This window comes from Rhipicephalus microplus, unplaced genomic scaffold (genome assembly GCF_043290135.1).
Source record: "Rhipicephalus microplus isolate Deutch F79 unplaced genomic scaffold, USDA_Rmic scaffold_1036, whole genome shotgun sequence".
NCBI lineage: Eukaryota > Metazoa > Arthropoda > Arachnida > Ixodida > Ixodidae > Rhipicephalus > Rhipicephalus microplus.
In genome coordinates, this window is record NW_027465583.1 from 7,501 (window position 1) to 20,000 (window position 12,500).

Sequence of the window (12,500 nt, forward strand, 5' to 3'; positions counted from 1 at the left end):
GCCTAACCAGAAAATGCCTGCGGTACACCCATTTGGATAAGAGTGCACGCAGATGCGGGCCTCGACGGCTACACATTTCCTCGGGCGGCCGCCTCCCGGCCTCCGTGGAGCGCGGGATGCACGGTCCCATCGACAAGCCTCTCCCGTTTTTACCGTGGCGTCGCGGTTCACCACGGCGGGCGGGTCGGTCTCCTCCGCATAAAAAGGGGGACCCCCGCTTTTTGTTCCACGAAATCGCACAAGCTTTTTTCGCATCCACGGTTTGCCACCGCACACCAAAATGCCGATCCGGCTGCCTACTTTAGCCAACAGGTGGAGCCAGGCGCGCCGTACTTGCGCGGCACTTCCCACGTCCACCGAAGTCGGTGCCAAGGACCACTTTCGGCGCCGGAGCCGCGTACGAGCCTACTCGAGGCGGAAGAACGAAGCCAGCAAGGGCCTGGCCGCAAGTGCGTTCAATTGTCGGGACGTCCAAGTCCCTCGTTCTTCCGTGCTTCCTCTTTCGGCAAGTCGTTGCGGCACCTTCCCAAAGCGCGCAGACCCGCTAATCGCGACGAGCGCGACGTGGCCGTGCCGCCTTTCCCTCGGCAGCAAGCAAAACGCCTGGCAACGTCGACGCTCCCCTAACCGCGATCTCGCACCGTGTTTCGTGTGGCGAATTCAAAAGCCGGCCGGCGCTGCTGCAACCATTACGGTCGGTACGCATACGCCGCGGAGGGCGGGACGGTCATCGGAGCGTGCGGTTCCTCCATCGAGTACTGCGCACCTCGGCCGTCGCATCGCCGTGCCATGACCGGCCGCGCGTCAACGCGAACCGGTGCCAGCGAGATCCCTCGCCTGCAAGAACCGACCGGCAGCCTCCGTCACCCGAGGACGCGGAGGCGCTTGCCGCGGACGGCGGGACGGTATGCACTGGTGCACAGCGGACCCGTCACATCGCCAGTTCCTTGACCGACCGCCGACGCTTGTGCCGTTCCTCTCGTACTTGGCAGTCGCCGCGCGATTGTCGGGTCTCGTTCTTGCACGCTCGAACGGTCGGGAGGGCACTCGGCTGGCGTTTCGGGAACGCGCAGCCTCGCCTTCTACCGACGTAACCACGACTCGCCGTTCGCGCTCCGCCGCTCCTGTTTACAGTACTAGGCGGTCCCGCAGCGGTCGGGTCGCGCATTTCGAGCGCTTCGAGCCACGGTGCAGTGGCGGGTCGAAAGCCGACCTATGAGTGCGTTGCGCCGTTTGTACCCGCGTCCGCCACCTGGCCGACCGTCCAAGGTCGCGGTGTTGGCGTCCGCTGGGCGCAACAATTTGTCACGGGGTGCCGCTCCACATTCAGGCAGCCCCGTGGGGAAAAGCCGACCCCGCGTCCAAACGGGGTCAGCGGCAGAAAGTGTCGGGCGCAGACGCAGCTGAGGCGCTCACCCTTCACAATCCGTTAATGATCCTTCCGCAGGTTCACCTACGGAAACCTTGTTACGACTTTTACTTCCTCTAAATGATCAAGTTTGGTCATCTTTCCAACAGACCGGCGCAACCGAAAGGCCGCGCCGGACATCGGTCCGAAGACCTCACTAAATCATTCAATCGGTAGTAGCGACGGGCGGTGTGTACAAAGGGCAGGGACGTAATCAACGCGAGCTTATGACTCGCGCTTACTGGGAATTCCTCGTTCAAGGGGAACAATTGCAAGCCCCTATCCCAATCACGAAAGAAGTTCCACGGGTTACCCAGTCTTTTCAGACAGGGATAAAGACACGCTGCTTCCTTCAGTGTAGCGCGCGTGCGGCCCCGGACATCTAAGGGCATCACAGACCTGTTATTGCTCTGTTTCGTGCGGCTAGGAGCCGCTTGTCCCTCTAAGAAGGTTGTAAGGTGCTGGGAACCCCGCACCTATTTAATAGGCTAGAGTCTCGTTCGTTATCGGAATTAACCAGACAAATCGCTCCACCAACTAAGAACGGCCATGCACCACCATCCACCGAATCAAGAAAGAGCTCTCAATCTGTCAATCCTCCCAGTGTCCGGGCCGGGTAAGTTTTCCCGTGTTGAGTCAAATTAAGCCGCAGGCTCCACTCCTGGTGGTGCCCTTCCGTCAATTCCTTTAAGTTTCAGCTTTGCAACCATACTTCCCCCGGAACCCAAATACTTTGGTTTCCCGGAAGCTGCCCGCCGAGTCATTTGAGTAACTCAGGCGGATCGCTGGTTGGCATCGTTTATGGTCAGAACTAGGGCGGTATCTGATCGCCTTCGAACCTCTGACTTTCGTTCTTGATCAATGAAAACATTCTTGGCAAATGCTTTCGCAGTAGTTCGTCTTGCGACGGTCCAAGAATTTCACCTCTAGCGCCGCAATACGAATGCCCCCGTCCGTCCCTCTTAATCATTACCTCGTATTCCAAAAACCAACAGAACAGAAACGAGGTCTTGTTCTATTATTCCATGCAAGTTTATTCAGGCGACTCGCCTGCGTTGAGCACTCTAATTTTTTCAAAGTAAAAGCACCGGCCATCTCGAGGCACACAATGAAGTGCACCAAGAAAGAACCGGCATGATGTTCAGTCCGAGCCGTCGCATCGGGTAGATGCACTACTCGTCTGGAACTGAGATCCAACTACGAGCTTTTTAACCGCAGCAGCTTTAGTATACGCTATTGGAGCTGGAATTACCGCGGCTGCTGGCACCAGACTTGCCCTCCAATTGATCCTCGTTAAAGGATTTAGAGTGTACTCATTTCAATTACGGGGCCTCAAAAGAGTCCCGTATTGTTATTTTTCGTCACTACCTCCCCGTGCCGGGAGTGGGTAATTTGCGCGCCTGCTGCCTTCCTTGGATGTGGTAGCCGTTTCTCAGGCTCCCTCTCCGGAATCGAACCCTGATTCTCCGTTACCCGTAACAACCATGGTAAGCAAGTAACCTACCATCGAAAGTTGATAAGGCAGACACTTGAAAGAAACGTCGCCGGCTCGTGGCCATGCGATCAGCACAAAGTTATCCAGAGTCACCACACAATACGGGCCGAAACCCGATCGATCTTGGTCTAATAAAAGCACCCGTTACCCAAAGGGCTCCAGGCTCACTGCATGTATTAGCTCTAGAATTGCCACAGTTATCCAAGTAGGAAGAAACGATCTAAGGAACCATAACTGATTTAATGAGCCATTCGCGGTTTCGCCTTATTTCGGCATGTACTTAGACATGCATGGCTTAATCTTTGAGACAAGCATATGATTACTGGCAGGATCAACCAGGTAATCGTTCGACTGCGCGTCCGTCCTCGCCCTCGGCGGGCCGGACGCAGTCTGTGTGCGGCGGAGGCCACCTTCAGGCGCCCCAACACGCTTATTTTGCACTCCGAGATGACGGCGTTCGAGCTCGCTACGGCACAACCTTCCCGAAAGACGAGTGGGAGCCGTGCGGCAAGAAGCACGTTCATGCTCGCTCTTTTTCGTTGCATCGACTCGGTCGCGCCGTGCGGGTTGCCCAAGCCCGCTGCACTGTCGGTGGACCGGCCGGAACTAGCAACGGAGCCGAGACTGCAAAGCCGCCAGACGACGGGTCACGCCCGCGTCTTCGGCGCTTTCGCATCTGAATCGCCCGAGGACGACACGGAACACACCTCGATATCGTGGTAAAACGGCACCGTCCGACAACCAGCCCCTAACGCATCAAGCGGATGAGGCTGCAGACGACTGCCGTGGATTCCCCTGGAGCAGACCCGAGGACACGCTTGACGAGGCCGAAGCCCGCCGCATATCAGACACCCGGTCGCTTTCGCGTACGCCGCTCACGAGAACCCCCACATAATAGCAGCGATAAGTACCCAGACCTCCTTGGGCCCTAATACGAGCGTACTCGAGAAAATTTCACCGCGGGTGTGCCCCGAAACGTGTGGCATGTTGAGCGTGCCACAAGTCTACGTCGCTCTCAAACCCGCCGAGGTCGTAGAATTTGCGACCCTACTCACGAAATTCCCACCGAGGATACGGCCGCAAACGTACCGCACCTTGGGTAGGCCACGAGTTTGTGCAACACTACGCTGACGGCACAGCACCGAGGTCGTGCGCGCACGCACGGGAAAATTCCGCCGCGGTTTCTGCCGAAAACGTGAGGCACCACGACTCTCCGCAAGTTCGCGTCGACTGCGAAAGACCGAAGTCGTGAACGACGTGTCCGCTACTCGCCGCCGACACGCTGGACACCAAACGTACAACGACTCGACGGCGTCGTAGAGGCCCACGACGCGGTTTTCCTTAACGACGTCTCGGCGTGGCACCGACAGGTTAGAACGGCCGACCAACGTTCCCTGTCCGCCGTTCGGCTCAGTCGAAGGGCTCGGCGACTTCGGCAACGCTGCGAAGCCGCACGGTGACGCACGCCATGTCCCCATTTTTTTTTTTCTTTCTGCGTCTGCCGGGGTGCCCCTATAATAGCAGCGATAAGCACCCAGACCGCCGTGGGTCGCTCGCCCCGGCTGACGTGGTTTTTCGTACTCCTGCGGCGGTCGCCGTCAAGCACGTCCAAATACGCTACTTTCGTGGGCGCATTCACGCTCTTTCGCTTCGCCGGAGTGCCAGCACTCACTCTGCCAAAAACGGCGAACATCCGAGCGGCGGTTCCCACTTTTGCGTCGGCGTCGCAAACCCCGCCCCGGCAGACGAGGTTTGCCGTACTCGTGCGACGGTGGCCGGCGGGCACGTCGAAAGACGCCGATATCGTGCGCGAATTGGCGCACCTTGGCTTCACCGGAGTGCCGCCACTGACTCCTCCAAAAACGGCGAAGATCCGAGCGGCGCTTCCCACTTTCGCATCGGCGTCCCGAACTCCGCCCCGGCTGACGCGGTTTACCGTACTCGTGCGACGGTCGCCGGCGAGCACGTGGAAAGACGCCGATATCGTGCCCGAATCGGCTCCGTTCGGCTTCGCCGGAGTGCCAGCACTGGCTCGGCGAAAGACGACGAACATCCGAGCGACGGTTCTCACTATTGCGTACGCGTCGCAAACCCCGCCCCGGCAGACGCACTTTGCCGTACTCGTGCGACGGTCGCCGGCGAGCACGTAGAAAGACGCCGATATCGTGCCGGAATCGGCCCCGTTTGGCTTCGCCGGAGTGCCAGCACTCACTCGGCCACAAACGGCGAACATCCGAGCGGCGGTTCCCACTTAGCCGTCGGCGTCCCGAACTCCGCCCCGGCAGACGCGGTTGCCGAGCTCGTGCGACTAGCGACCGCGAAGCCGTCTCGCGACGCCGCTTTCGTGCGCGGCTCCCACTGCGACCTGGGTCACCCGAGGTCGACGAGCAAAAAAGAATGTCGAAAAAAATTTTTTTTTTTTTTTGCGTCTGCCGGGGTGCCCCTATAATAGCAGCGATAAGCACCCAGACCGCCATGGGTCGCTCGCCCCGGCTGACGTGGTTTTTCGTTTTCCTGCGGTGGTCGTCGTCAAGCACGTCCAAACACGCCACTTTCGTGGGCGCATTCGCGCTCTTTCGCTTCGCCGGAGTGCCAGCACTCACTCTGCCAAAAACGGCGAACATCCGAGCGGCGGTTCCCACTTTTGCGTCGGCGTCGCAAACCCCGCCCCGGCAGACGAGGTTTGCCGTACTCGTGCGACGGTGGCCGGCGGGCACGTCGAAAGACGCCGATATCGTGCGCGAATTGGCGCACCTTGGCTTCACCGGAGTGCCGCCACTGACTCCTCCAAAAACGGCGAAGATCCGAGCGGCGCTTCCCACTTTCGCATCGGCGTCCCGAACTCCGCCCCGGCTGACGCGGTTTACCGTACTCGTGCGACGGTCGCCGGCGAGCACGTGGAAAGACGCCGATATCGTGCCCGAATCGGCTCCGTTCGGCTTCGCCGGATTGCCAGCACTGGCTCGGCGAAAGACGACGAACATCCGAGCGACGGTTCTCACTATTGCGTACGCGTCGCAAACCCCGCCCCGGCAGACGCACTTTGCCGTACTCGTGCGACGGTCGCCGGCGAGCACGTAGAAAGACGCCGATATCGTGCCGGAATCGGCCCCGTTTGGCTTCGCCGGAGTGCCAGCACTCACTCGGCCACAAACGGCGAACATCCGAGCGGCGGTTCCCACTTAGCCGTCGGCGTCCCGAACTCCGCCCCGGCAGACGCGGTTGCCGAGCTCGTGCGACTAGCGACCGCGAAGCCGTCTCGCGACGCCGCTTTCGTGCGCGGCTCCCACTGCGACCTGGGTCACCCGAGGTCGACGAGCAAAAAAGAATGTCGAAAAAAATTTTTTTTTTTTTTTTGCGTCTGCCGGGGTGCCCCTATAATAGCAGCGATAAGCACCCAGACCGCCATGGGTCGCTCGCCCCGGCTGACGTGGTTTTTCGTTTTCCTGCGGTGGTCGTCGTCAAGCACGTCCAAACACGCCACTTTCGTGGGCGCATTCGCGCTCTTTCGCTTCGCCGGAGTGCCAGCACTCACTCTGCCAAAAACGGCGAACATCCTAGTGGCGGTTCCCACTTTTGCGTCGGCGTCGCCAACCCCGCCCCGGCATACGCGGTTTGCCGTACTCGTGCGGCGGTGGCCGGCGGGCACGTCGAAAGACACCGATATCGTGCGCGAGTCGATGCTTCTTGGTCTCGCAGGAGGGCCGCCACTCACTCCTGCAAAAACGGCGAAGATCCGAGCGGCGCTTCCCACTTTTTCGTCGGCGTCGCAAACCTCGCCCCGGCTGACGCGCTTTGCCGTACTCGTGCGACGGTCGCCGGCGAGCACGTCGAAATACGCCGATATCGTGCCCGAATCGGCCCCGTTTCGCTTCGCCGGAGTGCCAGCACTCGCTCGGCCAAAGACGACGAACATCCGAGCGACGGTTCCCACTATTGCGTACGCGTCGCGAACCCCGCCCCGGCAGACGCGGTTTGCCGTACTCGTGCGGCGGTGGCCGGCGGGCACGTCGAAAGACGCCGATATCGTGCACGAATTGGCGCTCCTTGGCTTCACCGGAGTGCCAGCACTCACTCGGCCAAAAACGGCGAACATCCGAGCAGCGGTACCCACTTAGCCGTCGGCATCCCGAACTCCGCGCCGGCTGACGCGGTTGCCGAGCTCGTGCGACTAGCGACCGCGAACGCGTCTCGCGACGCCGCTTTCGTGCGCGGCTCCCATTGCGACCTGGGTTACCCGAGCTCGACCAGCAAAAAAGAAGGTCGAAAATTTTTTTTTTTTTTTCTGCGTCTGCCGGGGTGCCCCTATAATAGCAGCGATAAGCACCCAGACCGCCGTGTGTCGCTCGCCCCGGCTGACGTGGTTTTTCGTACTCCTGCAGCGGTCGCCGTCACGCACGTCCAAATACGCCACTTTCGTGGGCGCATTCGCGCTCTTTCGCGTCGCCGGAGTGCCAGCACTCACTCTGCCAAAAACGGCCAACATCCGAGCGGCGGTTCCCACTTTTGCGTCGGCGTCGTAAACCCCGCCCCGGCAGACGCGGTTTGCCCTACTCGTGCGACGGTCGCCGGCGAGCGCGTCGAAAGACGCCGATATCGTGCGCTAATTGGCGCTCCTTGGCTTCTCCGGAGTGCCGCCACTCACTCCTCCAAAAACGGCGAAGATCCGAGCGGCGTTCTCCACTTTCGCATCGGCGTCCCGAACTCCGCCCGGGCTGACGCGGTTTACCGTACTCGTGCGACGGTCGCCGGCGGGCACGTCGAAAGACGCCGATATCGTGCCGTAATCGGCCCCGTTTGGCTTCGCCCGTGTGCCAGCACTCACTCGGCCAAAAACGGCGAACATCCGAGCAGCGTTTCCCACTTTCGCATCGGCGTCCCGAAGCCCGCCCCGGCAGACGCGGTTTGCCCTACTCGAGCGACGGTCGCCGGCGATCACGTCGAAAGGCGCCGAATTCGTGCACGAATCGATGCTTCTTGGTCTCGCAGGAGGGCCGCCACTCACTCCTGCAAAAACGGCGAAGATCCGAGTTGCGCTTCCCACTTTTTCGTCGGCGTCCCGAACTACGCCCCGGCTGACGCGGTTTACCGTACTCGTGCGACGGTCGCCGGCGGGCACTTCAAAATACGCCGATTTCGTGGGCGCATTCACGCTGTTTCGCTTCCCCGGAGTGCCAACACTCACTCTGCCGAAAGCGGCGATCATCCGAGCGGCGGTTCCCACTTTTGCGTCGGCTTCGCAAACGGCGCCCCGGCAGACGCGCTCGTGCGACGTACTCGTGCGACGGTCGCCGGCGAGCACGTCGAAAGACGCCGATATCGTGCTCGAATCGACCCCGTTTCGCTTCGCCGGAGTGCTGCCAGTCACGGCGCAGAAAACGGCGAACAAGTGTTTTTTTTTTTTTTTTCCTAGAATTTGTGTTATAGAAGGCACATTTGATATCGGACGATAATTTTCAACTTTATCACGCGCACCGATTTTCGTGTAGAGGTTTGCAAGTTTATGGGAATTTCTCCACTTGGAATAATGCGATTTAGTAGTACTACGAGAACTTCATGGATGTACTCAAGGGTACGGGGCAAGTCAGTTACGTCAACACCTGCAGATTTTTTACACTTCAAACTGAAAATTGTTGGTTGTGAGTCCTCGTGTGATATTAAAGGCCGATTCGCTAACACATAGAACAAAGAAAGAAAGGAAGAAAAAACGCCCGCGCTCGCTCAAGAAACCTGGGTTCGCAACAAGTGGCAACAACAAGCAACCGAGCGAGTGCGCCAAAACCCGTGGCGGCCGAACAAACGCGAAGTCCCAACCGCGTCAGCCGGGGCGGCACGGGACAGGAAAAATCACTTCAGCCGGGGCGGCGGGGCACCGAATAAACCTCGTCACCTCGTCGCAGGATAAAAGAGGAAACAAAAAGTCTAAACAGCGTCTGCTGGAGCGAATGCGTAATAAAACAACAACAACAACAAAAAAAAAAAACACCCGCGCTCAAGAAGTCTGCAATCACCACAAAAGGCGACTGTGACCGAGCAGCGTCAGCCGGGGCCGTGCGGAAACGGAAAAACCGCGACTACCGGGGCGTCGAGGCACCGAAAAATCCACTTCAGCCGCGGCGAAAAAAAAAAACAAAAAGAAAGACGGAGGGGGGGGGGGGAACCACGTCTGCCGGGGCGAAGGAAAAAAAAAAACGCGTCTGCCGGGGCGAGCCCGGGTGCGGCACCACCGGGAAAACTGTGGCAAACAGACATGGCGATCGAGTGAGTGGGCCGCCAGCCAGGCTCAGCCAAAAAGTGCAAAGTCCGAACTGCGTCAGCCGGGGCGGCAAAAACCACGTCAGCCGGGGCGGCGCAAAAAACCGCGTCTGCCGGGGCGGCACGAAACCGCGTCAGCCGGGGCGGCGCGAAAACTGCGTCAGCCGGGGCGAAAGAAAAAAAAAAAAAAAACGCGTCTGCCGGGGCGAGCCCGGGTGCGGCACCACCGGGAAAACTGTGGCAAACAGACATGGCGATCGAGTGAGTGGGCCGCCAGCCAGGCACAGCCGAAAAGTGCAAAGTCCGAACCGTGTCAGCCGGGGCGGCAAAAAACCGCGTCAGCCGGGGCGGCGCAAAAAACCGCGTCTGCCGGGGCGGCACGAAACCGCGTCAGCCGGGGCGGCGCGAAAACTGCGTCAGCCGGGGCGAGCCCGGGTGCGGCACCACCGGGAAAACTGTGGCAAACAGACATGGCGATCGAGTGAGTGGGCCGCCAGCCAGGCTCAGCCAAAAAGTGCCAAGTCCGAACTGCGTCAGCCGGGGCGGCAAAAAACCGCGTCAGCCGGGGCGGCGCAAAAAACCGCGTCTGCCGGGGCGGCGCGAAAACCGCGTCTGCCGGGGCGGCGCGAAAACTGCGTCAGCCGGGGCGAAAGAAAAAAAAAAACGCGTCTGCCGGGGCGAGCCCGGGTGCGGCACCACCGGGAAAACTGTGGCAAACAGACATGGCGATCGAGTGAGTGGGCCGCCAGCAAGGCTCAGCCAAAAAGTGCTAAGTCCGAACTGCGTCAGCTGGGGCGGCAAAAAACCGCGTCTGCCGGGGCGGCACGAAACCGCGTCAGCCGGGGCGGCGCGAAAACCGCGTCTGCCGGGGCGGCACGAAACCGCGTCAGCCGGGGCGGCGCGAAAACTGCGTCAGCCGGGGCGAGCCCGGGTGCGGCACCACCGGGAAAACTGTGGCAAACAGACATGGCGATCGAGTGAGTGGGCCGCCAGCCAGGCACAGCCGAAAAGTGCTAAGTCCGAACTGCGTCAGCCGGGGCGGCAAAAACCGCGTCAGCCGGGGCGGCGCGAAAACCGCGTCTGCCGGGGCGGCACGAAACCGCGTCAGCCGGGGCGGCGCGAAAACTGCGTCAGCCGGGGCGAGCCCGGGTGCGGCACCACCGGGAAAACTGTGGCTAACAGACATGGCGATCGAGTGAGTGGGCCACCAGCCAGGCTCAGCCAAAAAGTGCTAAGTCCGAACTGCGTCAGCCGGGGCGGCAAAAACCGCGTCAGCCGGGGCGGCGCAAAAAACCGCGTCTGCCGGGGCGGCACGAAACCGCGTCAGCCGGGGCGGCGCGAAAACTGCGTCAGCCGGGGCGAAAGAAAAAAAAAAAACGCGTCTGCCGGGGCGAGCCCGGGTGCGGCACCACCGGGAAAACTGTGGCAAACAGACATGGCGATCGAGTGAGTGGGCCGCCAGCCAGGCACAGCCGAAAAGTGCCAAGTCCGAACTGCGTCAGCCGGGGCGGCAAAAAACCGCGTCAGCCGGGGCGGCGCAAAAAACCGCGTCTGCCGGGGCGGCACGAAACCGCGTCAGCCGGGGCGGCGCGAAAACTGCGTCAGCCGGGGCGAGCCCGGGTGCGGCACCACCGGGAAAACTGTGGCAAACAGACATGGCGATCGAGTGAGTGGGCCGCCAGCCAGGCTCAGCCAAAAAGTGCCAAGTCCGAACTGCGTCAGCCGGGGCGGCGCAAAAAACCGCGTCTGCCGGGGCGGCGCGAAAACCGCGTCTGCCGGGGCGGCGCGAAAACTGCGTCAGCCGGGGCGAAAGAAAAAAAAAACGCGTCTGCCGGGGCGAGCCCGGGTGCGGCACCACCGGGAAAACTGTGGCAAACAGACATGGCGATCGAGTGAGTGGGCCGCCAGCAAGGCTCAGCCAAAAAGTGCCAAGTCCGAACTGCGTCAGCCGGGGCGGCAAAAAACCGCGTCTGCCGGGGCGGCACGAAACCGCGTCAGCCGGGGCGGCGCGAAAACCGCGTCTGCCGGGGCGGCACGAAACCGCGTCAGCCGGGGCGAGCCCGGGTGCGGCACCACCGGGAAAACTGTGGCAAACAGACATGGCGATCGAGTGAGTGGGCCGCCAGCCAGGCACAGCCGAAAAGTGCTAAGTCCGAACTGCGTCAGCCGGGGCGGCAAAAACCGCGTCAGCCGGGGCGGCGCAAAAACCGCGTCTGCCGGGGCGAATGCAAAAAAAACAAAGAAAAAAGCCCGCGCTTAATCAAAAGAAAACAAAGAAAAAAGCTTGCGCTTAATCAAAAGAAAACAAACAAAAAAAGTTCGCGCTTAAGCCTGGCGGTGGAACCACCGGGGCAAACAGACCTGGCGATCGAGTGAGTGGGCCGCCAGCCGGGGTGAGCCAAAAAGTGCAAAGTCGGAACCGCGTCAGCCGGGGCGGCGCGAAAACCGCGTCAGCCGGGGCGGCGCAAAAACTGCGTCAGCCGGGGCGGCACGGAAAAACGAAAACCGCGTCAGCCGGGGCGGCACGGAAAAACGAAAACCACGTCAGCCGGGGCGACATCAAAATGAGGAAAAAAAAAAAAAACTGCCTTAGGACACCTGCGTACACTTTCATGCGTTTGGGCATATCTCTCTGTAACACGCGCGCCCCTCGTTACGCGCGGCACTCTGTTTTCTCCGACACCCATATTTCGGCGGCATGTGGCACGCGCGCCCGTCCCTACGCACGGCACACCGCAGTGCTTTCTCGATATTTTTCTTTTCCTCCAACACCGTCATCTATAGGCTTTTAGTGACCTGTTGCTCGTGGCAAAAGTTCGCTAGCTCTGACACCTCTTGCATGCGCACCGTTTTTGCGCACGGTGCTATGCCGCAAAGCACGGCAGTCGCATGCGTTTCTCTCAGGCACCTCTTTTTTGACACAACGCTGTGGTGCTTAGAAACACACCCGCCGCTTTTGCGCACAGAACTCCACCGTACAGCACGGTAGTCACGTTTGTTCCACACGAACAGCAGTGTGCATCGTGCTACGACACTTTGAAAGCTTTTTCTTCCGAGTCTCGACCGCGCTGTTCCTTTCGTACTTGGCGCGGTTTTGGGACCAGCTTTGTTTTAAACCCCTACTGCGCGCCGTTCCTTTCGTACTTGGCGCGGTTCAGGGTTTGTTTCGAGCCCTTAGCCGCGCTGTTCCCTCCGTACTTGGCGCGGTTTAGGGTCGAGCTTTGTCTCGAGCCCTCTCCGCGCCGTTCCTTCCGTACTTGGCGCGGTTTAGGGTTTGTTTCGAGCCCTTAGCCGCGCTGTTCCCTCCGTACTTGGCGCGGTTTAGGGTTTGTTTCGAGCCCT

At 60.4% G+C, this 12,500-nt stretch overlaps 1 non-coding gene across 1 annotated transcript; it reads right to left on the reverse strand.

Moving 5' to 3' along the window:
* Positions 1 to 1,430: 1,430 nt before the first annotated feature.
* LOC142796036 (small subunit ribosomal RNA) lies at positions 1,431 to 3,245 on the reverse strand. The gene has a single exon (XR_012893497.1). It is a non-coding gene; the product is annotated as a small subunit ribosomal RNA (ribosomal RNA).
* Positions 3,246 to 12,500: the final 9,255 nt, after the last annotated feature.